Consider the following 27,192-nt stretch of genomic DNA (forward strand, 5'->3'; position numbering starts at 1 on the left):
CAGTTTGCAAGCAGCACCAGTGCCCATGCCCCTGCCCTCACTGGCAAGTGGCATCAGGTCAGAGCCCTTGTTCCCAGCACTGCTGTGCCTGACCCCTCCATTGCCCCAGCTTGCAAGTGGTGGCAGTGCCCAACCCCCCCACCCCAGCCTGCAAGCGTCAGCAGGGCAGAGCCTCCATTCCAAGTGGTGCTGCACCCTCCCACCCCAGCTGGAAAGTGGTGGCAGTGCAGAGTCCCTGCTCCCAGTGCTGATGCGCCTGTATCTTGTGTCCCCCCACCCCGGCTGGCAAGCGGCGGCAGCATCTGTCCTGTCTCGCAAGCTGTAGCAGCACCTGCCCACCCGCTTTGGCTGGCAAGAGGCAGCAGCATCCACCAAAGCTTGCAAGCTGTGGCAGGACAGAGCCCCCACTCCCAGTGCTAATGCAGGCGGAAGGGGGCAAATAGCAGCAGAGCATAGCCCCCACTCCCAGCACTGCCACATCTGCATCAGTGCTGGGAGTGGGGGATCTGCCCTGCTACCGCTTGCCAGCTGGGGTGGAGGGGCAGGAGCTGCCGCTGCTTGCCAGCCAGGGTGAGGGGGTGTGGAATGCAGACACATCACCACTGGGAGTGGGGGCTCTGCCCTGCTGCTACTTGCCAGCCTGGGTGGGGGGGCAGGTGCTGCGCCACTTGCGAGCCAGGACAATGGGGCGGGCACTGCCACCGCTTGCCAGCCAGGGCAGGAGGGTATGGGATGCGGGTGCTTCAGTGCTGGGAGTGGGGGCTCTGCTTTGCCGAGGGATGGGTGGGTGGTTGGGGGGTGTTGCCATCGCTTGCAAACTAGGGTGGATGCTGCTGCTACTTGCCAGCTGGAGCACGGGGGTGTGGGATGTGGGTTCATCAGTGCTGGGAGTGGGGGCTGTGCCCTGCTGCTGCTTGTCAGTGGGGGCAGGGGGGTGTGAGATACGGGCACGGCAGCTCTGGGAGTGAGGGCTATGCCTTGCTGCTGCTTGTCCCCTTCTGCCTAGAATGAGCCACACCCACATCCCACTCTCCCCCCTCCCCAGCTGGGCAAGTGGCAGCAGGGCAGAGCCCCCATTCTGAGTGCTGCCGCACCTGCATCCCATGCCCCCCGCCCCAGCTGGGCAGCCCCAATCCCTCCCTCCCCTACACCTCTTCCATCACCCCCCCCCCATCCCCAACAGACTTACCAGCTGGAGGCAGCTGTCAGCTGCCTGTTTAGTCTATGGCTGAGTCTCCGAAGTGGCGCTGAATTTTTCAGATCTGATTTGGCTGAATTGAATCAGGACAGTGATCCCTATCTCCAAATCTAATCACTGTCCTCCAAATTGGCCAAATCCAAAGCAAAAACTTGCCGCTTGGCACAGACCTAGTATCAAGCCCTGGGAGTTCAATTTTCATGTTAGTAAGCTTAGTGTTTTGACAGGACAATCTGCATCAGAATGCACAGAAATCACACTATGAATACCTTGACCTGTTTCAGTTGATATCATAGACAGTTTTGGCTCTTTCTTTGCTCTGAGTTCTATAAAAATGTGAGAATGGATTTTTAGGAAATATTACACCATATGTACTGCATTTGTAGCCAGCCTAACAGCTTGGATAAAAGTGCATTATGCTGCAATGTGAGAGAGACAACCAGTGTGTAGTAATTGCAGACTCTACCTCTGATGCTTTGCAATACTGTGAAGGTGATCCTCTTAAGGTTTTATTTCAAAATACTTAAATTATGTACTCCTAGCTTCTTTTTCATTTACTATCTCCATTAAACAGATGTAAGTTGGCTGTGTGAAATGCTAGAATGTCTGAAATAAGAGATGTTACAGATACTAAGGAAACATTAGATTCTGTGATGTGTCTCCTATCTTAAGAGAATGGGGGCCAAATCAGGTAACTGTTGCAGTACTTAGCATAAATTAGATGTCAGTGGTGCTGCTCACATCTACTGGGGACTCACTGGGCTGTTAGCAGACCATGGCCATTATTTTTGTAGCATTGAGAATGACAGTCTGGTTCTTTCCGCCACGAACCTTACTTTTGGGACAATGCCTATGTCAGGATGTACTAAGCAGATGCTGGGTGAGAATGTGAGTCATTGGGCTTATACTATTATGCTATGGTGACTTAAAGAGTTTGTTCTCGCCCCCTGTGACTCGTTTCTGGCCCCTAAATGGTACTGGAATGGGAGCCAGCTGCTTGTTCAAAGTTATGCTACATGTGAAGTTCCATCCTGAATTTTGTCACATATTGTTAGTTGTTATCTTTATCTGTAATTCAGATACCTTTTGTATTTACTGTAGTCTTTCTTTTCAGAAAGATATTTTCCCCTGCGTGGGGATCCAGCTGTGAGAGGAGTCATTTCAGACATCCTTCAGAAACAATCCACCATGGTTCAACCTCTGGCTATTTTTAAACCGTTTCTGAATTCAGAGTGCCTTGCTCTGGTCACATAGAATAGAATAGATTCCCTATAGTAGCCTAATTAAAAATCCATAAACAGCTCAAAGGAATCTTATCTGATACACATTTATGTCTACTGAAACAACAGGATTAGACAGATTGAAATGTTGTTCCAAGATCCTGAACATGGTAGGCCTGATTCAAAGCCTATAGAGGTCAACAGTACAACTCTTATTGGGTGCATCTACACCGTTGTGTAGATTACATAAGATGTTTACTGTGGAGTTGCCTAATTAGTTCTGCAGTAAAATGCCAGCATCAACATGTGTGGTGCTATTAGAATAGAGTAAACTAATTAACTCTACCATAAGATAGTACTGCCAGACACAAGTATTATCCTATGGTGGAGTTATTTACTCTGCTGAAATACATATGTAGATGCTGGTGGGGCTGGATGGGGCACAGGGTTGCTTCAGTGTAGGGGCTGCCTGCTAGCTAGCCCTTCACTGAAGTTTCCTCATGTCCAAGCCAGCCCCTCTGCAGCACATTGAGCCAGGTTGGAGCAGCACCAGACTGGCAGGTTGACCCCAGGGCTCCTTGCAAGCCTTCACCCTACAATCGTGATTCCTGTCATTTCACATGAAATTGTGGGATGGGGGATCCAGGAGATCACATCCTATTGTGCCTTTAGTTGCACACCTCCCAGGGGGAGCCTGGGGTCATGTGAATCAGCTGAAAAGGCTCCCAGCCCTTGACTCCCCCATGGCTGGGAGCCCAGATCAGCTGGTGATGTCATGTCAGTTCATGGGTGGCTAGGACTGGGGATCACTCAGAGGATGAAGAAGTAACTGAGGTTTGAGGGGTATGTGCAGAGTCTGAGTGTAGGGAAGCCAGGAGATCTGTTAGAGGAACTAGAGATCCAGAGGGTTGGGGAAAGCATGGAGTCAGGGGACTAGCTGAGTACAGGGTCAGGTGTCCAGGAGATCAAACCACAGTTGGGTTCGGGAGCCAGAGTGTCACACCAAACTCTGGGGCCATGTGCAAGTCAGGTCAGATAGCTAGAGAATCCATCAGAGAGCCAGTAGAAGGCACAAACTGAGGACAAGGCAGCCTGGGTAGAAGGTTGAGGCCTGTTGTCCAGATGCTTCCTATTCTGGTCAGGGACCTTTATAGAAAGGGGTAAAGGATCACCTGACCCTGGCTGTCTACTAGTTATAGGGTGTGGGAGGGTGGCTAGGCCTAGATAGCAGGCTGAGGAGGTGACAGGCTGGGATGAGTAATTGCTGTAGGCAGGCCATGTAGGGGCTCCCAGCTGCATGGTGCACCCCTGTGGCTGGGAGCCTGAATCAGCCAACTTGGCTACCAGGCTTATAGGCTCATGGTGTGGCTGGAAGCCAGATCAACTGACTGGAGCTCCCAGCTGTGCAAGTGCAGTGCAACCCTTGACTTCAGTGGTGCCCTGAAGGCTGAGAGCGTTGATCTGTCACTGCTTCCAGGCGAGGATGCAGATTGGAGTCAAGGAATTTATGCCCTGGAGGAAACCAGATGCTATAAATTACATGCTCACAGTTGTATTCAAGTTACTTGGTTGAAATTATATCAGTTTTGGAAGCCTTCTTCCACTGAACTGTAAGTGCATTTAAAGTTTCAAATAGCAAAATTCAAAATAAAAGAAGGCAGGACTAGAAGAAGGTGACTGAAGTAAATCATATTTTGTGTGCCCCCTTGTTTGTGTCTGTTTTCTTGGGAGAGAGGTAGGAAACCCTTTTCAGATATGTTTTGGATGTTCAAAACCAAATTAGACCATAAAAAGCATGTCTCAAGGGCCGTATAAAACTGCTAAATATAATCGTATAAAACTGTTAATGCACTCAAATTCCTTTATGTAATTCAAGGGCTTTTCAGATACAGCAGCCCATACATGTGCAGTTCTTTATTTTTATGTGCTTTCATATATCAGCAGACCAATAAAACCTTGTATCTTCTGATTTCTGCATTGCATCAGTATCTTTTTCATTTTTTAAAGCCGCAGTACATTTTTAAAGATAAAAACTCTGGGCTGCCAATTCTTACTTGGTGTTGGTTGAAATGTATTTATAACTGATTCAGACATTTGTATTAATGTGAAAATGGACTCTCATATGGTCTTCAAGCTGTCTCTTATAATGTAGGGCCCACATTTTCTACCATAGGATATGTGATTTTGATTTCTCAGATTTCGTTACTTGAACAGTTTCAAAGGAACAAAAGTTCTTGCCTTCCAGAATAAGTAGTTTACAATATTGTATGTACTGTATGCATAGAGCTCAAGCTAAGCACAAGGTAAACCTACTGTAGATTGATTTTAACTAAACTTATAGGTTACATTAGGTATTTATAGTATCTTTATATGATTGGGTTTGAATTGTTTATGCTGATTTATTAGAATTGATGAATTCTAGTTGTGTAAGTATTTTCTTTTCCTTTATTTTTAAAGGTGAGCAATGAATTGAACTGGAGCACTTTAAATAAAAACTTTCATGAGGCTGAATTGCTTGTACATGTACACAGCTCCAAAGAGGATTGTGAGATCATAATCTTAAAGCTGTCTGGAGAAACAGTGATTTGTGGGGGGCATGGGGGTTGTTTTCTTGTTTCACCAATTCCCAATTTAATCATCAGATTGGATACATTCTTAGCCATTTTTTTTCATAGCACGAAGATCTTTTTTCTGAGAGTGCTTTAAATTCATGATATTTTCTACATTTATTATATGTCTTTGTGTGCCTTTGTCACAATGAGGATGATGAGAATATTTGAGAATATATAAGACATTAAATTTCAGTGATAACCTATTGTGATAAAGATTACAGCAGAAACAGAAAAATGGCAGTCAATCCAGTCCAGAGAAAATCTCAAGACTGCAAAGTGAGCAAATGACTCCCCTTCCCAAACCATTTATCTCTCTTCTTGTCAGTGAAGGTAATGATAGTGGGAAATAGTACAAAAATAACCAATTCTAGTAACATTCTTAGGAGTGTAATTTCATGGTCCTTTATGGAAGCATTATTGCCTATCCAGGCTCTCTAAATGACATCCACATTCACCCTTTCAAACTTTCAAGATAAGTCCAACATTTTTCCCCTCAGCAGTGAAATGGAAATTTACAATTCTGATTTACTAATCTGTTTAGGTACATTTTAGGTGTATTTTTCAGATCAGAAGCAGGGTTCCATGCTGCCCTACTCTGTGAGGATAAGGACACCTCAGTATATTTATTTAGTATTTGCTAACACTCTGCAATATTTTATAGCTGTGTTCATCTTGGTAAACATATTCCTGTTTGATGTTTTAAAGTTGTCCTTGAAGTGAATAAGGTCCCTGTTACCTTTAGGTGACTATGTTTGCTTTATCAAAAATAAGACTTCATTGTTATATACTGTTTTTTGATAAAATACTCACCTCTACTGCTCTACTGTATTCTAACATGTGACTGTCCTGAAAGGAATGTCATGATGGTGCATCCTTACTCTTCAGATCTAGCATTTCAGCTATTTTTGCCTTCCCTAATAGCCTAGGGTCTTACATGGGTACAAGATGGAAAGTATAGGCCAGACTATAGCTGGCTTTGCATAATAGTATGAGAGGAAGGGGGTTGCACTGAGCCCTAATGTAACCAGCCACAGTTGCCTCTGTTTCTTCTACCTTTTGCCTGCTTTGACTATCTTTTTCTGTTTGTTTGTACAATGCTTAAGACAAATTGGGGCTCATTTTGAGTTGGAACCTGTAAGGGTTAATTTGCCAACTCCCCTGCTGGGACTTAAAGCTGGAAGTTTCTGGTGAGGGTCTTACCCCTCCACTCAGTCAGGCTGATCACCACATTTGGGGTCAGGAAATAATTTAAACCCATGGTCAGATTGATATGGGCTATGTGGGTTTTGCCTTCCCCTGTAATGGGAGGAGTGGCCCTCTAGCCAGGATCTCTTGAGCGTATATTAACATTTTACAGTAGCAGGATGTTGGTGGCCATGGTTCCCCTGTCTTACCCATGGCAGGTTAGGGTGCGATGTGTTATGTTGTGTCAGGGTTGATGACAGTTTTACTGAGAAGTTAGATTATGGATTTGTATAGGATGGTTTGGACTAGATGACATATGGAGATCCCTTGCAGGCCTACTTCTCTATGATTTCAGTGAACAGCAGTAATAATGAAAGGCTCTCCTAAAAGAGGAGCTCACCCTGCTCTCTTGTGATGCTCCATTGTGTTTTCTACTGCACAGACACAAAGTCAGTGCAGTTCCTGATCCCAACTGTTTACATTCTATGGTCCTTTACTGAGGATAGCTTTTGGGGACTTGCTTAGTATGATAATTCAGGACTGGCTTGTGCTTAAGTTTCCTTTCATTTCAGCTTTAATAGATGTTTCCTGAATAGGGATAGTCTCCTGAATTTGGACTTGAAAACACAAGAGAGTAGGAACCAGATAACTGCAAAGAAAGGAAACAGTCCATGCAGTTTATTACCATATTTACTGAAATATAAGATAACCTCTCAGTATTCAGATTCTATATATGGACAATTTGTAAGTGTTATAAACTTCCAGGTATAGAATGTAATTATTGAAGGTTTGCCTTGAATTGTCTCCCTCCCACTGCTACAGCAGAGAAAATAAATCTTCGGGGGAGGGGAGGGAGGGGATCAGATGCCCACCCCCCTTCGCCCTCTGCCCCCTTCCCCCCAACTTCTTTGCCTTGCAGCCCCTTTCTCCCCTATTGTCAGACCCTGCTCTTCATAAGTATATGGAAATAAAGAACAAACTTGAAAACACTGACAGATTAATTTATGGATTTTATATTTTTTTTAAACTGATGCAAGTTTTAGCACAGGTACTCTACAAGCACACTTCTTGGCAGTACTTTTGTATTTCCTTTTTTTTTTTTTAATGAAAAATTTTCATACTCCAAGCCAGATCAGCCCTTAATCATTCTTGTGGCCTTTCTCTGGACCCTTTCAAGATTTTCCATGTCTTTTTTGAAGTATGGTGCCGAGAACTGGACGTAGTACTCCACCTGGGGTCTCAGCAGTGCTGAGTAGAGGGAAAGTATCACTTCCTTAGCCCTGCTCACAACGCATCGGCTAATGCATCCCACTGTGCTATTAGCTCTGTTGACTACAGCATTGCACTGGTGTCTTGTGTTCATCCTGTGATCAACCATAACCTTGCGGTTCCTTTTAGCCTTTGTGCTGGTCAGGACATCTCCTAACCTATATTCTTGTCACCGGTTACTTCTTCCCAGATGAAGCACTCTGCATTTATCCTTAATGAACTGCATCTGGTTTCACTCCGCCCAGCTTGTACAGGTCTGTTTGGATCCTCATCCCATCCCTTAGGGTGACTGCTTTTCCCCAAAGCTTAGTATCATCCGCAAACTTGGCTAGTATGCTTTCCACGTCACCATCTAAATCATTGATAACAACGTTGAACAGCATGGGGCCAAAAACCGAACCTTGTGAGACACAACTGGCCACCTCCTGCCAAGACAATACTGACTTGTCTGCTAACGCTCTCTGGATTTGACCCCCTAGCCAGTTCCCAACCCATCTGACCATGGACTCTGCCAGCCCACAATCCCCCAGTTTTTTTTATAAGATCATAATGGGAGACCATATCGAAGGTCTTTTGAAAATTCAAGTATATGACATCAACCATGTCTCCCACATCTAAGTGGTTTGTTACTTGATCATAGAAGGAGGTGAGGTTGGTCTGACACGACCTGCCTGCAACAAAACCATGTTGGCTATCCTTCAGCATCATGCTTTCTGCCAGTCTCTCACAAATGGACTTCTTGATAATTTTTTCCAAAATTTTACCTTGTATCGAGGTCAAACTGACCGGCCTATAGTTTCTTGGATCCTCCCTCCTCCTAAGTGCTCTCTCATCAGTTCGACGCAGACCATTAGTTGGCAGTTGCCCCCCTCCTTCTCTTCCCCCTGCATGCATCCAGTATCTAACCAGGAGGGTGACCACCATTTGTATGTAGGAACACCAATGCAAAGTATTCATTAAAGAGTTCAGCTTTCTCCTGACTCCTATCAGCTGTCCCATTCCATTCTGCAAGGGCCCAACATTACCCTTGGTCTTCCTCCTGCTCCCTATATATCTAAAGAGAAGGACTTCTTATTGTCCTTGATTTTGGTCACTAACCTGATCTCAGTCACTGTCCTTGCCTTCCTTATCTTGGTTGCTGCCCTTGCCTACAAATATGAGCTATACTTGTGTGTTCTTCCTTGGTGACTATCCCTTGTTTCCACTACCCATAAGCTTCCTTCTTCTTTTTTTAGCACTCCTTGACTCCTTTGGTAAGCTAAGAGGGATTCCTGGTCCATTTGCATACAGGAATGGACCTTCTCTGTGCTCTGAGAATTGCTTCTTAGAGGAACAAACAGCCTTCATTAACACCCTTCCCCTCCAGTCCCTCTTCCCATAGAATCTCTACCACTATTTTCCTAAGTTCACTGAAGTCAGCCTTCCTGAAGTCAAGCACCTCTGCCCTACTGGATGGCTTCCCTGCCCTATGACAGATAGTGAATTCTATCATCTCACGATCACTATCTCCCAAATTACCCTCTTCAGGTCTCCCACCAGGTTGTCCACTTTGCTACAACCAGATTCAAAAAAGTCTTCCCCCTGGTTGGCCCCTTGACCTCCTGTACTAAATAAAGTTCTTCTATGCAGGTCAAAAATGTATGTGACTGGTCAGATCTGGCCATGTGCTTTTCTCAGCAGACGCCAGAGTAATTAAGGTCACCTATGACAACCATGTCCCTTGAACATGCAGCCTCCATCAGTTATCTGGAAAATTCCAGATCCAGCTCCTCCTTCTGGTGTGCTGGCCTGTGGTAAATGCCTACCATCAAGTCCCCTTCTCTTCATCCCCCACACTTACCTTGTCCCACAGGGTCTCAAGTTCACCCTTCTTTTGAACCAATATGGGTCTCCAAGGAGGCATACCGCTTCTTTACATAGAGAGCAACACCTCCTCCCTTTTTCCCTATCTTATCCCTTCTGTGCAGCTTGTAGTCCTGTATACATATGGCTCAGTAATGCATGGCATCCCACCACGTCTGTTATTCCAACAAATTCATATTCCCTATTTGTTAGCAGGAGTGCCAGTTCCTCCTACTTATTCCCCATACTCCTACTTAAGTCCCCCATTGGTAACCCTCAGGTCCCCACTGCCCTGACGTTGTTCCAGCCTCTTGACACCTCCTTGACCACCCACTCTATGTTCTTCTTGCTGCTTGGCTGTCCCCCCAGCTTGTATTCCTGTCTGCCTACCCACTCCCCGGTGCACCTAGTTTAAAGCCCTCTCCAGCAAGTCAGCCATCCTGAAAGAAAATAGTTTCTTCTCCCTTGGCATGAGGGTGGCTGCTATCTCTTCCCAACAAGCTTGTATCCTGAAACAGCATTCCACGATCATAAGATCCAAAACTCTCGCTGTGGCACCATCTCCTGAATCTTCAGTTGACCTCCTCAATACAACTCTCCCTCCAGGGGCCCTGACCCCTGACTGGGAGGATGGAAGAGAAAACCACCTGCACCCCCAACCCTTTGAGCCCAGCTCCCAGAGCCCTGCCCAGGGTTTTTCCTAGTCATGTCATTCATGCCTACATGGATAAGAAGCATGGGGTAGTGGTCAAAGGTCCAGATTAATTTTTTTTTATAATCCTTTCCATCACATCCCAGAAATGGGCCCCTAGAAGGCAGCAGGCCTCCTGTGCAAAGGGATCCATCTGGTAAATGGCACTATCCATCCCCCTCAGGAGTAAGTTGCCCATTACCACCATGCTAGGTCTCCTGGGTAGGAGCTTGCATCCTTTTCTCCTCTGGAGCATTTGCCTCTGGTCCTTCCTCTACCAGTGGTGCAAGGATATCATACCTATTGTACAGCTGAACTGGAGAAGTTTCCCTTGCAGCACACTGCCTTCAGCCTGAAGTGACCACCTTCAACTCTGCTCCACTCCATTTTATATAACTTTGTAATATAGTAAGAATATTGGTGGGTTTTGTCATTGAAATCAAAACAAACAATGTTTTACCTATTTATATACCTTAAATACTTTCTGTTTGTAGTTTCTAAAGAGATCGGTATTCTAATATAGTAAAGCTGTAACTGATAAATCCTGCCAAAAAGTCAATGATATATTTAATGATGGAAATAGGTTTCCCAAAGTCAAACAAAATTTTAAAATCTGAATTATTGCTGTGTTGTTTGGAAGCAGTTTCCTCATTAACAACTGGAAGTCATTTTCTATTCAGTAAGGAAAATTTTATTTTTTGAAATAATATTTAATGTCCTTAACTAATTGTTTTGGCATAAATAAGAAACAGAGGCTTTTGCTTCCTCAAACTCCTAACAATTTTAGTTTTACATCAAATTATAGTAGCTTTGAAAGGAAATAATGCATCTGCAGATGGTGCTGAATTGCATGAAATTAATTACTACATGTGCATCTTCTCAGTAATTAATTCCATTGAGGCCCATAAACTACATTGCAAGCTGAATTACATGCCTTTTATATTTTTCTTTTTCTACCTGAAAATTGCTTCATCATATTTTAAGCTAAGTTAAAATGACAAGGAAAATATACTAAGACCACCTAGGAAAATGCATTACATTTCTTTGTAATGCTCATGGTATAAAAAATCAAGCTCTTATCACAGTGAGTTACTTCAATGACCACTTACTTTTAAATTTTGTTCACAAAAGTAATTATGTGATATGATAGGAAAGTCAAGACTGCTAGACTGAGTGTTCTTTCTTTTTGCATGGGTTATAATACATTTAAGAAAGAATTGGTAGCATTGAAGTTCATATTCTATTTTGTCTTATAAATTAGCATTACTGTTTTCATGTGTTCTTGCATTTGGCCTACTCACTGTCATTACTACTGTTGACCAATAAGCCCATACTAAATAACTGTTTCAAATGTTAGATGAAACTCATTATGATCTTCATTTCATAAGAAATGAAAACATTAAGTTGGACTGGAAATCCAGTGGTAAGCATATCTGTTATTAAATGTGTTGGTCTAGTTCCTTCCTGTTGCTTTGTTTAGGGATCTTAAGCCAGTTGCTTTTCTGGAAGCTTGCTTTAAACCAGTCATCTCTGATTCAGCACAGGAGTAACACTGGCTGAGAGAAAAGAGGCTGTTCTTGAGATGTCTCTGAGCTGAAATTGGAATTTGCAGCTCAGATAGGTAGGGAAAACTTTATTTGTACATTCTGAAAAGACTTAGGTGTTAGTGAGTACAAGGTATTGTCAACACTTTGCTTTTTTTGGCTTACTGGGAGACAGACATTTAGGGGATGTTACACTGAAGACTGTAGTAGCACTTGCAAGTGCTCCAGTGAAACAGGCTGACCTACTACATTGTTCCTGGGCAGCATGTTTATATAGGTGTTGAGCTGGGTTGGAGCAGCATTGGCTGGCAGGAGGCCTGGGGGGAAGGGGGGGGGTCCGTCAGTCTGCCAATCCAGAGCTGCTCAGACCCGGCTCAGTATGCTGCAGGACAGCTGGCCCCATCAGTGTCATAGATTTCATAGGCATTAGGGCTGGAAGGGACCTTGCGAGATCATCAGGTCCAGCCCCCTGTCCAAACAGATCACCCCAGCAAGATGGGCATGTACATATCTACATGTGTGTTGCTGTGTACTGAAGTATGCCACTGTAGGATACTACTTGTGTTTTAAAACAACTAACCTATGGCAGAGTTAATTAGTTTACTGAAGCCTAATATGATTGCACATGTAGATACTGAGACTTCACTGCAGAACTAATTAGGCTGCTCCACAGTAAGCCTCTCCTGTAAATGTGCCCACTGTGTCATTACCTGGTACAGCATGAACGTAGTGTAGACTTACCATTGTATATCTAGGGAACTTCACTGGTAGAAATTCAGCCTAGGAACTTTCAAACATCTAGAATTAGGCAACAACTGACTGGAGCTTTAAAGGGTCTATATTTTGGACTTAGATGAGTAAATGCCCTCAGATGCCTGAAATGCCAGGTGTGTGACATTTTAGTATCTCCTTTAAGGATCTAGTCCCATGGACCATTGTCCCTACATTTTTCTTGCAAAATTTACCTTTTTGAAGGTAGCTGGCATTTATGAGAGGACTAAGATTGAGCCCATAACCAGGAGTCAGGGAAAAGAGGCAAGCCTTGTGCTTTGACCTTGCATAAGAAGGAGGTCATGTAACCCAGGTACACCCAAGGGTGTGCCCTATTCTCAATTAGATGGGATGGGTAGACAGGAGGGGGTGTTGTTGTGAGAGAGATGCCAGAATTTTGAGCAAATCCCTCTTTCCTCTATAGAGTTAGCCCAAGCCCAAGGTTCTTAACTATATACAATTTATTGACTTACCAACACCTACCTACCTACCTACCTACCTATCTTTAAGATGGATATAATTACAGATATAAATACAAGTATACATATAAAGGTCTGTTAGCTGGAGGAAGTCAGCTCTAGGGAGGGTATTTGGGTAAGTACCTGTGCCTCAGGCCCAGAAGAGGGGACAGTCAATCCAGCAAGTTTATACTACAAGTGGGTTAGCTAATAAAGACATCCTTACAGAGCCAATTATACAGAATTCATACACCCAACTATTTATAACACCAACAATAGCAATAGATACTGAATAGGAAACATAACTATGCCAGATATTAGACACACCCTATCTGGGTTCCAACCACTTGGTCCCTCAAATGGGATAGGGTCTTCTCCTCCTAGGCCTACTCCTTGCAGAGTCCCTTGCCCGGGGGCGCCTCCTCTGCGGGACCTGGGTTCCTGGTAACTCAGGGTCCTTCCTCTAGGGGCTGTCGATCTGGCCTCTGGGTCCCCACACTGTCTCAGCCTCCTGGAGCCATTGGCCTTGAGTTGAGGTTTCTTCCCTGTGGAGCACAAGACCCAGATTGGGCACCCAGGGAGCTCCTATGGGAGCTGAGCCCTCACTGGCTCCGGTTTCCCAGCCTCATGCCAGGGATCTTTCCCCTTCCTGGGCCCTGCTCAGGGCACTGGAGCTCTTTTAGTTCTTTGGCTGGGCCACACTGTGGGGCTCCAGTTATCTGGCTTATGCTGGGGCTAACCTTTTGGCCAGACTGCACTGCGAAGTTATGAGCTTGAGCCTCTCTGCTGCAGCTCCCAAGGCCTGGGCCTATGTGCCACCCTGCACACTGTGAGACCCACTGGCCACCCGGGGTTGCAGGCTTGAGCCACCACTCATGGCTCCCAGAGCCCTAGGTCCGTGCGCTGAACCATGCACCATGATGGGCCTGAGCGGTCTTGCACCGTTCCCAGGGCTGGGTCTCCGTGCACCATCCCTGGGTGCTGTCCAGAGCCTGAGCGGTCTTGCACTGCTCCCAAGGCTGCTTTTCCAGTAGCAACTTCAGGAGCCTTGGGCCTATTGCCTGCTGAGGAAGGGCTCCCCAGCTTTTCTCACTCCACTCTTCTTAAGTCCCTCACTGCATATCTTCCCCAGCCTGCTGAGCACACTCCCCTTTTATACTTTTCAGGGGCTCCACCCTGAAGTTCTTCAGACCTGGCTGGTGCAGTTCCAATCCAGGTTCAGCTGCTCCTTGCCCCCTCCCTTCAGAAAAGGGTGGGGCATTGTTTCCTTTGTGTTGCCTCTGGATTGGTGGGTGGGCTCCACCAATCAAACAGCAGATCTTTGATCCTGGGACTGAATCCAAGCTCTGAAAAGGTAAGCCTGCTACACTCATAAAGACAATATTTTTGAATTTTCCCTCACTTGTGGCCTCCATGGAAACCATTCACAATCTGCCACTAAGTCTGTAAACCCAAGAAATCAGAATAGCTTTTAATAAATGAAGGTAGGGTTTAAAGTGTGACAGCCTTCAATCCATTCTGGTAGACCTTTTGAAAATCAGATTTTCAGTGGTACAAAGATTTTTAGGCAGGCACTAGGTTTCAGCTATGGGATAAAAAAACAGGCAGATGTTCAGTATCCAACTTTCTCAGATTGACCAACTCTAATTTAATGGGACAAATTTGTAGATTGTGATCAAAATAAAAAAGAAAGTAATAGAAATCTCTTGTGAATTGAACAATAATGTTTTCAACACACTTGTTAGTTGATTGCTTGTTTTGCTCTTTTAATGAGGGAATTTCCTGTAAATCAGAACATTTGGAATCAATATGTGGCTCAAGAATAGACAGCACTATTGAAAACCACTAACCCAAACAATTGTCCTTCTTTTACAACTTGAATAGAATCCAAGACCTCATCTCAGCTCACGCTCCTTTCCATATTTTATGTAAATCAGCTGGGACAGGGTCCTAGTCTTCCAGGTGGCACTTCTAGTATGCACAGTAGGCAAGAAGCACTAAAAAAAAAAAAAGATTTGGAGGTTCCTGTTTTCGTTTGCTGTCTGCCAAGCTGTGCTTAAGCATCTGACAAAGAATGAATAAAACTGTCAGTCTCCAAATGCACTAATACAGGCTAATGCCTTGAGTCCAGCATTTCTCCAGAACAGTACAGATGGAAAGTAACCAGAAAAAGAGAACAGCATTTTCTCTGCCTCAGGCACTGAAGATATGTGACTCACTGGCCTTTCTGCTTTTGCTGAGCTAGGGTGTGTACAATTTCTGTAACCTTTCATACCAGACAGCAACTGGATAAATGCCAAGGGAAGCATGATCTGTTTTCTAATCAGTGGGCAGATTCGTTCATGAACTCGGTCAGCCAAAAAAAGAAGGCAATTTTTACTTCTATAATCCCCAAGTTTGTGCTTATAACAATAGACAGAATATTGATTCAAGTCTGAGATTTTCTCTGCACACCAAAAACTGGGCTTACACATTTAGCTTTCCTTGACTGAATTAAAGAGTAAATAGTTAAATGGTTAATGAAGATTAGACACATATATAAGACTATTCCCAATTTTCTAATAGCTACCAAAAATACAGTTTAGATATTTGCAATTTATAGAAATATTTGGGCATGAATTTTAAGTATTTATCTTTCCTGCATAGGATAAATATAATGACAAGAACTGTGATGTTTCTAGACTCTAAGGACTGGGTCTTTAAAAGCACTTAGACCTAAGTATTATGTGGCCTAGTCAAATCTTCATCTCAGGATTCACCATACAAAATGTGTCCAGCTGGACCAGTGATCTAGACCAATCTAGATTAGTGATCCTTAGAAATCAAGTGAGCAGACACTTGCCTAAAGAATAAATTCAGATGGGAGGGCTGGGGTTGGGCATCTACTCCAGCCAGATGGGTGCATTCCTCTGTTTCATATTTGTGAGAGAACGTGGAGTGAAATAGTGAGACAGAGCAAGAGAAAGAGCAGTACTAACCTCAACAGACCTAGAAACCTAGTGAATAGAGCACACAGTTGGAATGTGATAGAGATTTCAATCCCTGCTCTGCTTGACAGGGTTCAGGTGACCTGATCACTCATCTTTCATAGATTTATAGAGTCTGAAGGGACCTCAGTGGGTCACCTAGTTGGACCCCCTGCCCCTGGCAGGCAAGAAAAGAGTCACCAACCCTGGGGTCATGTGATCCTAGCCAGGTGCCTGTCTAGTCTCCTCTTGAAGACCCCCAAGGATGAGGCGAGCACCACTTCCCTTGGGAACCCATTCCAGATTCTGGCAATCCTGACCATGAAGAACTTTTTCCTAATGTCAAGCCTAAACTTTCTCTCTACTAGCTTATGGCCATTGTTCCTTGTCATTCCAGGGGGTGCCCTGGTGAACAGATGGTTCCCTACTTCATGTTGCTCTCCCCTTATGAATTTATACACTGCCACAAGGTCTCCTATCAGACTTCTCTTGGAGAGGCTGAAGAGGTTAAGGTCCCTTAGCCTTTCCTCATAGGGCCTTCCCTGCAGGCCTCCAATCAGGTGAGTGGCTCTTCTTTGGACCCTCTCCAGGTTGTCCGTATCCCGCTTGAATTGCCTCATCCAGAACTGGACACAGTACTCTACCTGTGGTCTGACCAGTGCTGCATAGAGGGGGAGAATCACTTCCCTGGATCTGTTTTTGAAGCACCTATGGATGCATGACAAGGTGCGATTGGCTCTGCCAACTGCTTCATCAGTGTGCCCAACTTAGTTCGATTATCCACTCCTGTGCAGCTTTAGCACGTGCGCCTGGTTTTGGACATGATGGGACTTAGTACAATCATGGAGGAGGCCCTTGGTCACTTTGGGGAGAACCCCAAAACTCATGTGCCATGACTTTGGATAGATCTTGAGTGGTGGGTACTCCTGTTGAAGGGACCTCTGGCATTGTTGTGTACCCCGGCGAATGTACGTGGGGCTCCACCTTCCCTACACCCCGTCCATATGTCAGCTCTCGAAACAAGCCTCAAGATCTTAGTGCAGCTTGCCCTTCCAGTGATGTCAAGTCTGGATCTTAGCTCCCTATGCTTTCGTTGGTCCAAACCTTCATTCCATCTTTATCCAGGGGCTTCTCAATGTTCTGTCCGTGAAGATGTGTCTCAATAGACTGGTGGTTCTGTCAGGTGCTGTATGCTACCGCTGCCCTTTTCCCCACCAGAATTCCCTTACTGTTGCCTTAAGACCTATCTGCAACAGCGTAATCAGCGAGTGCCTGCATCAAAGTAAAAGAGGGAGGAAAGAAAACCAATGGACCAAAACAAAAGGAAAGGAACTACCCTAACCAACTATAGATGAAGCCAAATAAAAGACTGAAAGGAAAAAGGAGAGGGGTATCGGGCTGGACAGCCCTCTTCCCTCCACCAAGTCCTACCCTTAACCCTGTGCGTCCCCTTGACTTGGATCTGTGTCCTTGCTCCAGCCGGGGTGTTCCTCGGCTCCTTGCTAAGCCGCTTCTGGTCCCATGCTCCCATGCTGTTCACCACTGGTGCAGGACATTCCTTTAAACTCTGTCAGGACTGATTTCATAGATTTCATAGACATTAGGGCTGGAAGGGACCTCGGAAGATCATCGAGTCCAGCCCCCCGCCCAAAGGGCAGGACGTCAGCTGGGGTCATAGGATCCCAGCAAGATAAGCATCCAGTTTCATCTTGAAGGTGTTCAATGAAGGCGCTTGAACAACCTCCGGCGGCAGGCTGTTCCAGACCTTGGGGGCTCAGACAGTAAAGAAATTCTTCCTTATGTCCAGCCTGAAACGATCTTGTAGTAGTTTGTGACCATTCGTCCTCGTCATCCCTTGGGGCGCTCTGGTGAACAAACGTTCCCCTAGATACTGGTGGTCACCCCTGATAAACTTGTAGGTGGCCATCAGATCACCCCTGAGCCTGCGCTTTTCCAGGCTAAAGAGCCCCAGGGCTCTCAGCCTGTCATCGTAGGGTCTGCTTCCCTGACCCCTGATCATGCGCGTGGCTCTTCTCTGGACTCTCTCAAGCTTCTCCACATCCTTTTTGAATTGTGGAGCCCAAAACTGGATGCAGTACTCCAGCTGCGGCCTCACTAAGGCCAAGTACAGGGGGAGAATGACGTCCCGGGATTTGCTTGAGAAGCATCTATGGATGCAAGCCAGCTTTTTGGTCGCTTTACTAGCCGCAGCATCGCATTGCAGGCTCATGTTCATCTTGTGGTCAATGATGACCCCCCAGTCTCTTTCTTCCATAGTGCTAACCAACATAGTACTGCCGAGCCTATAAGGATGCTGCGGGTTTTTCTTCCCAAGGTGGAGAACCTTGCATTTATCGGCGTTGAACACCATCAGATTCTCATCCGCCCACTTGCTGAGCCTGTCCAGGTCAGCCTGGATCACCCGCCTGTCTTCTGGCGTGGATGTTTTGCCCCAAAGTTTGGTGTCATCGGCGACCTTGGCCAGTCCGCTTCTGACTCCAGTGTCCACATCGTTAATGAAGATGTTGAACAGTATGGGTCCAAGGACAGAGCCCTGGGGGACCCCACTGGTCACAGGACACCACGATGAGTGACTTGCATCAATTACTACCCTCTGGGTCCGACCCCGGAGCCAATTTTCCAGCCAGTGGATCGTGGGGGACCCAAGGCGACAATTGGCCAGTTTCTCCAAGAGACGATCATGGGACACCAGATCGAAGGCTTTTTTGAAGTCAAGATATATGACATCAATCTCATCTCCCTTGCCCAGGTGATAGGTCACCTGGTTGTAGAAGGAAATGAGATTGGTCAAGCAAGACCTACCCGCAACAAACCCGTGCTGGCTATCCCTTAAGATGTTGGCGTCGGCCAGTCCATTAAGGATGGCCTCCTTAATAAACTTTTCTAAGATCTTCCCCAGGATAGAAGTCAGGCTGATGGGTCTATAGTTAGCCGGATCCACTTTCCTCCCTTTCTTGAAGATAGGCACCACGTTGGCCTTCTTCCAGTCTTCGGGCACTACACCAGAGCGCCAAGAGTTTTCAAAGATCCGCGCTAGAGGCTGGGCTATGATGCTCGCCAGCTCCTTGAGTACCCTGGGGTGAAGATTGTTAGGGCCGGCTGACTTGAAGGTATCCAGCTTCTCAAGATGTTCCTTCACAAAGTCAGCATTAATGGAGGGCAGGGGATCACCCTCACCTGGACTTCCCGGCCCTGTAGCAGGCACGGGCATCCCATGGGGCTGATGAAAGACCGACGCAAAGTACCTATTTAATAGGTTGGCTTTTTCCTGGGCGTCAGTTGTCAGTTGCCCCATCTGGTTCAGCAGGGGTCCAACGTTGCCCCTGCTTTTCCTCCGGCTCCCCACATATCTGAAAAAGGACTTTTTATTGTCCTTGATGCTCAAAGCTAGCTGGAGTTCAGTTGCAGCCTTGGCTTTCCTGGTCTGCTCCCTACAGGACCGGACCAGTGCAGAATAATCCTCCTTGGAGGTGACTCCCATCCTCCATCCTTTGTAGGCCTTTCTTTTTAGCCTCAGGAGGTCTGCTAGGTCCCTGGAGAGCCAGGGGGGCTGCTGTGCCCTCTTGCTGCCTTTCCTCCGAGATGGAATAGACTTAGTTTGTGCATTGAGGATCGCTCCCTTGAGGAGCAACCACTCTTCTTGAACTCCCCTCTCCCTGCGGTCACAGTCCCTTAGGGCCTCACTGACAAGCCTCCTGAGCTTGTCAAAGTCGGCTTTCCTAAAGTCAAGGACTTGCGTGTTGCTGACCGACTTGCCAGCTTTTCGGCGGATGGTGAAGGTGATCAGCTCGTGGTCACTGTCACCCAGCTTCCCATCGATCACTAGGTCGCCGACTAGGTCCTCCCCAGTAGCCAGCACCAGGTCGAGCAGCGCTTTGCCTCTCGTTGGCCCATAGACTTCTTGAGTCAGGCAGAGGTCATCCACGCACGAGAGGAAGCTCTGCGACCGCTCAGATTTTGCTGAGCGATCCTCCCACGAGATGTCTGGGTAATTGAAGTCACCCATGACAACCATGGTCCTGGAGCAAGCTGTCTCAGCCAGTTCCTGGGCAAACTCCTGGTCTAGCTCAGGACTTTGGGTGGGAGGTCTGTAATAGACTCCCACCATTGTGTCCCCTGTGCCATGTTCCCCACGGATTTTAACCCAGAGGGTCTCCAGCCGTCCACCCTGGTCGCCAATATCGGCTTGCAGGGACGTGTAGCTTTCCTTAACATAGAGAGCTACACCCCCGCCCCTTTTCTCTACATGATCCCTCCTGTACAGGGTATAGCCATCTATCCCCGTGGTCCAGTCATGGGTGGAGTCCCACCAGGTCTCCGTGATCCCTATGACATCATAATTGTTTGCACTGAGCAGGAGGATGAGCTCCTCCTGCTTATTCCCCAAGCTCCTGGCATTTGTGTACAGGCAGGCAAGCGCCCCCTGGGGGGCTCCTTCCTTGCCCACAGATTTTACCAGGGCTGGGGCTGGGGCGGGCTCCCTTGAGTGCCATGATCCGCTGGCTTTGCAAGGATTGCTCAGCGGGCCAGCAGTGGCGGTTGTGCCCCCGTCCCCCAGCGGGCTTAGTTTAAAGCCCGGTGGAGCAGGTCAGCCAGTCTGGCTGAGAAGAGCCTCCTCCCTAGGGGAGAGAGGTGGAGACCATCTCTTCCCAGCAGCGTGATGCCAGCCTCCATGTCAGATCTTGCTTCTACCGGTACTGGGTGCACCCAGCATGGGGGATCCCTGCAGCTGCTCCTGCTCCCAGCATCCCTGCTCGCTCCCTCTCGGAGCCGGCATTTGAATCCACTGGGTGGCATCTCCCACTGACGTCACCCAGCTCCAGCTACAGATAAGCATGGCTGATGACCTGCACAGGTCTTTCTTTTGTTCTTTCAGATTGTCGGTGTCCTGGAAAAGGTAAGTTTTTTTTCTTTTACTGAGTTTCTCTTCTGGGGTGGGTTCCCCTTGTCCTGTGTTCCCCGGCAGGTGGGGTTCCTTGCTCCCCCATGCTTGTATCCCTGGGACAATCACATTGGTGACTCATGTTCATCCTGGAGTCAACAGTGACTCCAAGATCTTGTTCTGCCTCAGTGGAGCTGAGAAGGTCACCCCCCAGCTTGTAGGTATAATGGCAGTTCTTCCTTCCTAGATGCAGCACCTTGCACTTATTGAATTGCATCCTGTTGCTCTCTTCCCACTTCCCTAGCCTGTCTAGGTCAGACTGGATCTGGTTCCTCCTATCCAGGGTGTTAGATGCACTGCATAATTTTGTGTCATTTGCAAATTTGGAAAGGGTGCTTCCCATCCCCTCATTCAGATCACCGATGAAGATGTTGAACAGCACTGGCCCCAGAACTGAGCCCTGAGGGACTCCACTGCCTACATCTTTCCAGGTTGACACCGACCCATTCACTACCACCCTCTGAGTGTGACCCTTGAGCCAATTTGCTACCCAGTCTACCACGTAATCATCTAAGGCAAATCCCCTCAGTTTATTTATAAGGGTGGTATGGGATACCTTGTCAAAGGCCTTCTTGAAGTCCAGATAGATAACATCCACCTCAACTCCTGCATCTAAACATTTGGTGGCCTTGTTGTAAAAGGAAACTAGATTAGTCAGGCAGGACCTGCCTGCTAAAAACCCATGTTGGTTACCCCTCTGCATCACATTAGCCAGCGAGCTCCCACAGGTGTGCTCCTTGATAATTTTTTCTAGGACTTTCCCAGGAATAGAGGTAAGGCTGACTGGTCTATAGTTCCCCAGGTTCTCCTTTCTCCCCTTAAAGATTGGGATGATGTTAGCCCTCTTCCAATCCTCTGGAACCTGACCTGAGCACCATGAGCATTCATATAGCCTTACCAGTGGATCAGCTATGACCCCTGCTAATTCCTTCATTACCTGTGGGTGGAGTTCCTCCAGTCCTGGTGATTTGAATATGTCCAGTCCCTCCAAATGTCTTTTTACTGTGTCAGCACTGACTGTTGGTCGGCTGATATTCTCTTTGTTGGTGTCCGTGATGTATGTTGAGGGTTTGTCTAGATTCCCATTTAAGAAGACAGAGGCCAAAAACTTATTGAAGAGCTCTGCCTTTCCCTGCTATCCATCACTAAGCCCTCCTGCCCAACCTGTATGGGTCCTATGCTACCCCGCACCCTCTTTTTGCTCCCAACGTACCTAAAGAAGGACTTTTTATTGTCCTTAATCCCTGCTACTACCCTGAGTTCTAGAGTTGCCTTGGCCTTCCTGATCAACTCCCTGCATGTGCAGCCCAAAAAAGTATACTCCTCATTGCTAGCTACCCCCTGCTTCCATTCCTGTATGCCTCTTTTTTTGCCCTTAAGGTATCTTGGATGCCCCTGGTTGGCCAAAGAGGCTTCCTGGCCCCCCTGCCCCCTTTCCTCTGCCATGGGATTGACTCACTCTGAGCCCAAAGGATGGTTTCCTGGAGGAATGTCCATCCATCCTGGACCCTCAATGCATCCAAGTTCTTGTCTCCTAGCACCCTGCTAACCAATCCCCTGAGTCCATTAAAGTAAGCTTTTTAAAAGTTCAGCACCCGTGCCCTGTTACATATAATGCCTGCTCTTTGCTGGATAGTGAATTTAATCATTTGGTGATCTGTCCCCTAAGTTGCCTTGAATCCACAGGTCCCCCCCCCAGGCCATCCCCTGTGGCGAACACCAAGTCGAGCAAGGCGTTACCTCTGGTGGGACACCTTACCTCCTGTGTTAGGTAGAGGTTTTGAATACAGGTTAAGAACCTGCGTGAGCAGTTAGGTCTAGCTGACTGCTCCTCCCAGCATATGTCTGGGTAGTTAAGGTCCCCCATGACTACCTTATCTCTAGACTTCACAGCCTCTTCGAGCTGCTTGGAAAATTCCTGGTTCAGTGGCCTGTAGTAAATCCCCACCACCAGATTCCTTTCACCCCAAGCCCCTTGGATCCCAACCCACAGAATCTCTGCTTGACCATCCTCTGACCCTAATTTGATTTCATATCCTGGGGTAGGGTCTCACCTGGCTCCAGAGCATTGTGAAGTGCCCCTCAGTCTCTCCAGTGGAGCTGTTTCACTTTACATAAATACCATATTCATGGTGTATAAATTGGGTTTTGAAGACCAATTTTGGTGTCTTAAAAAACAAACTCGACTTATACACTGTGCCACATCAAAAGATCACTGCCAACAAACCACTGTGAGTAGTGCTGGGGATTGGGACAAGGTTGGGGACAGGGCCAGGTTTGGCGCTTGGCTAGGGAGGTGCCACTCACAGGGGATGGCGATGGGGACAGGCTGGGCTGGGCTTGGTGCTCAGCTGGTGTGGTGCCATCCCCTGTGAGCAGTGCCAGGCTGACAGAGGATGGGGCCAAAACAGCCAAGCATTGAGCCTGGCCCTGTCTGCTGTGAGTGGTGCTTACAAGCACTGAGTCCAGTGCCACTTGCAGGGGACAGGGCTGGGTTTGGTACTTGACAGCACTGCTTGCAGCAGATGGGGTAGGGGACAGGGCTGGGCTTGACACACAGCTGGTGAGACTCTACCCCTTTGAGTCCATTTGCAGTGGATGGGGCTGGGCCCAGCTGGCACAGCCCAGGTAGTGCCTCTCGCAGTACCTGGGCCGCTTGTTGGGGATGGGACCACACCGGCCGAGAGCTGGACATTAGGAAGAACTTCTTCACAGTTAGGGTGGCCGAGGTCTGGAACGGGCTCCCAAGGGAGGTGGTGCTCTCCCCTACCCTGGGGGTCTTCAAGAGAAGGTTGGATATGCATCTAGCTGGGGTCATCTAGACCCAGCACTCTTTCTTGCCTATGCAGGGGGTTGGACTCGATGATCTATTGAGGTCCCTTCTGACCCTAACGTCTATGAATCTAAGCCCCATACCGCTCGCAGGGTTTGAGGCCACATCAGCCAAGTGCTGAGCCTGGCCCCAGCCCCAGCCCTGGCACCATCCCCTGTGACTGGTGTGTCCCCAGCCAAGCGCAGAGACCAGCACCACTCACAGGGGATAGGGATGGGGCCAGGCTCGGTGCCTGGCTAGCACAGCCCCATCCCCTGTGAGGGGCGCTGGTGCAGCCCAGGCAGCATCACTTGCAGGAGATGGGGCTGCACCAGCCAAGGGCTGAGACCAGTCCCCCATACACATGGTGCTCATCAGCACTGCTGGCAGTGGTGGGCTTGGCACTCAGCTGGTGCGGCCCAGACAGCACTGCTCACAGGGGATGGGGCTGCACCAGCCAAGTGCCGAGCCCAGCCCTGATTTCTATACCATGCCTATGCTAAGCCTAACTTTTTGGGTCAGAAAACCAGGGCCAACCTGTACACCATGTCAACCTATACATTGTGAAATATGGTACTTGAATATTCATTGTGCTGGAAAGAATTAAGTGTTTAATAATTCATACAAAAGGGAACACCCTCAACAGGAAGACCCACCTCCAAATACAGAACAGCTTGATGTTTAAGACTTTCATAACAGAGTGGGATACAAATTTAATAAATAAATGAAGTCCTTGTTCCAACTCACATAGAGGAGTGATGTGAATCTGGACCTCTGATGTTCCAGGTGAATGCCCTTCTCATACATGTTTTTTTCTGAACTGTATCCAGGTTAGGTATACTCAGAGCACACCTATAGCTTTAGGTGTCTCTAGTAATATAGACAAGGGAATGCTTAATTTGAGAGATTATCTAGCAAGGCTTGGCTTGAGCTGGTGGGTGATATACTTTTTTTAACTGCTTCCCTGTAGAAATCTAGGTATCATGGAAACTTGGGGCATTTATACATGTGCTCTGGGAGTGTCAGTGCAGGGGTGGGGGAGAGGCAGGAGGGGACTTTAAGGTACCTCTGAGAGCTGCTCTAATCAAAGGACCTGGAGCATGTAATGTATCTGCATCCCCACTCTTCAAAATGATGGCAGGGGCACTTTATCTAAAGCTCATTAAATGATCTTTAGATAAAGCGCCTCACTGCCATTTCAAAGTGCAGGGACACTGATACAGGTAATTACCACGCTCCAGCAGACTCAATTGAGTCTGCTCTGACACGTTGTAATTAGAGTGCATTGGAGCAGCCTTGCTGCTCATGTATTGGTGCCCAAGGATAGCAGCTTGTGCTGAGAAAGTCAGTAGAGCCAAAATAATGGGCTTACATGTGTAGAAAACTAACTACTTTTGAGGGTCTAGCACATATGCATAGATAATATTTTTTTCCTAGAACCATACAATATTCTGGCATTTTTGTGTGACTTGCTCTTTACAGCCATTATGTCTTTAAGGATTAAAATAAAGAATTCCTAGTTATTTATTTATAAAATTAAAATGCCAAAACATCCTTAAGGGTAACAATAATTTGTAAGCAATTCTCTGGGGGCTCTAATCAGATAAATTAAACCTTGGAATTAAAAATAGCTGTGAGTATAGTATCAGTTTTCCACTTTTCACTTCATCTTTTATTTTCTGTATGACCTTGGGTAAGTCATTTAATTTCCCTGTGCTTTGATTTCCTCATCCATAAAAAGTTGATAGTTATACTTATCTTTCAGACTTTATGGGCTTAATTAGTTAATGTTTGAAAAGTGCTTTGAGATCCACAGATGGGAATGGTGCTATAAATTCACAATCCTAACTGCTGCTATCTAGCTAATCTGTTTCGGCAGACTCACAGAGATATGAGAGAGATGGATGTATATACATGTGTGTCTAACAACTGCTCTGCTCTCTTGGGAGAAAGTTAACATTCTTTCCTGAGAGGACTGATCTGCTCATAGATTAGATAATCAAACACAGACACATTATACTGACAAGGTGTTTTAAAGGAGAATCCCAACTAAAAATAAAGATGCTTTGGGGCCAGCTTGAAAACATCAGATTTGTGCATGAGGGACTTGATAAAATTGAGGCTAAAAGGTGATGGCATTTTAAAAATAGTAAGAGAGAAAAACTATAACGGCCCACATTTTGATCTCAGGTTCATTGAAAGCAAGGCGTTTGGTATAGGAAGGTCCTCAGCTTCCAGACTGGAGCCTGACTTGAGGGACAGTGACTCGAATCACTGATTTGGATCACTGTCCCAATTCGATACGGCTGAATCTGAAGATTTGATTCTGATTCGGAGAATCAATAATTCGGCCATAGACACAGCTTTTTATGTCTTTTCTACATACCTCGAGGTACCAGGTGTGGCTCATGAATGCTGAGATGGTGGGGCAGACGGAGCATCCCCCAGGAGCATTGCGGGGGGCCCCATGTGCTCAGCGGAAGTGAACTGGAAGTACTTCTGGTCCACTTTTGAGTCCACAATGCTGAGCACACGGGGGACCTGCACCCCCCGCCTCACCAATTGGCCATGGAGGGGACCCCAGCTGCTCCCCCCCCAGACCCAGGAGACACCAGTTGCTGAACCAGGGGGTGGGGGGAGGGCCCTTGCATGCTCCACGGCAGACCCAGAAGTGGACTGGAAGTGCTTCTGGTCCACTTCTGGGTCTGCCTCTGAGCATGCTGAGGACCCCCACCCCTGTGCTCCCATGGGACACTCCATCCACCCCACCATCTCAGCGTTTGTGAGCTGCCTGGTACCTTAAGGTATGTAGAAAAAACATATAAAGCTGTGTCTATGTCTAAATTGTCGAATCTCTCTGAATTGAATCGGAGGCTTCCGAATCGAATCGGCAACTTAAGCTTCACACACCCCTAGTGTGTGACGTGCCCTCAGCGCTGGCTCAGACAAGGAAGTGGCATAAGTGTTATGGATCCATCCAGAGCCCCAGAGAAGGTGGATTAAATCTGCTGCTTGCCAGACTTAGAATACAAGGAGCATAAGGGATAGTGAAGCTGCTTAACTAGTGTTTATACAGTATTTCTCTGTATCAATGGCTAGATCCTTAACCTGCCTAGTCTCTATTTCAGCTTTTGATATGATGCCTTCTGGTTTGGCAAAGAGCTAATCCCTGATTATTTAGGGACAAGTTGTATGTAGATATTGTGTAGAAGTGTGGGGAGGGGGTTGAGGGGTGGAGGCAAACAAGAAACTCCCCTGCTGTCATTCTCAACTTGTGAAGTTATACAAAGGATGTGTCCAAGGGCACTGGGGATTTTTGTGATGCCCTGAGAAGCATGACTAATGGGTGCTTCAAGGATAGAAAGTCACAGATATAGAACCACAGGAGGCATATTTAGGAGGTAGTTTAAGCAAAGCACTATCTTGATCTTCACTTTCCACAGGATTCATTCTTCTATATGGTGTTAATCTTAGGTTCTTCCCATAAGAAAGAGTCCTGATGTCTGTTTGGCTGTTCAGCATTCTAAGCCATGGAGTCTTTTTTTGGTTGAAATGGGAAATAGTTGGGGTTTGAGAGCTGAGGGGAAACTTTGAAGAGGGCTGTGTGAAAAAAAGAAAAGAGAAAATCTGGTTCCTCCCACATTTTGGGCATCTTCATACA

The 27,192-nt window shown here is 46.8% G+C and overlaps 1 long non-coding RNA gene across 11 annotated transcripts in view; it reads left to right on the top strand.

Annotated features, from left to right (window-relative positions):
- Positions 1-27,192, top strand: part of LOC109285533 (hypothetical protein) — a 246,556-nt gene that overhangs the window by 210,359 nt on the left and 9,005 nt on the right. Inside the window, exon 1 of one of the 11 annotated variants that reach the window (XR_009463399.1) lies at positions 13,967-14,144. The exons of the other annotated variants lie outside the window; for them this stretch is intronic. This is a non-coding gene — a long non-coding RNA (hypothetical protein). Of the gene's footprint in view, positions 1-13,966; positions 14,145-27,192 lie in introns of those variants that run through there. 11 annotated transcript variants of the gene reach the window in all.

This window comes from Alligator mississippiensis, chromosome 1, assembly GCF_030867095.1.
Source record: "Alligator mississippiensis isolate rAllMis1 chromosome 1, rAllMis1, whole genome shotgun sequence".
Taxonomy (NCBI): domain Eukaryota; kingdom Metazoa; phylum Chordata; order Crocodylia; family Alligatoridae; genus Alligator; species Alligator mississippiensis.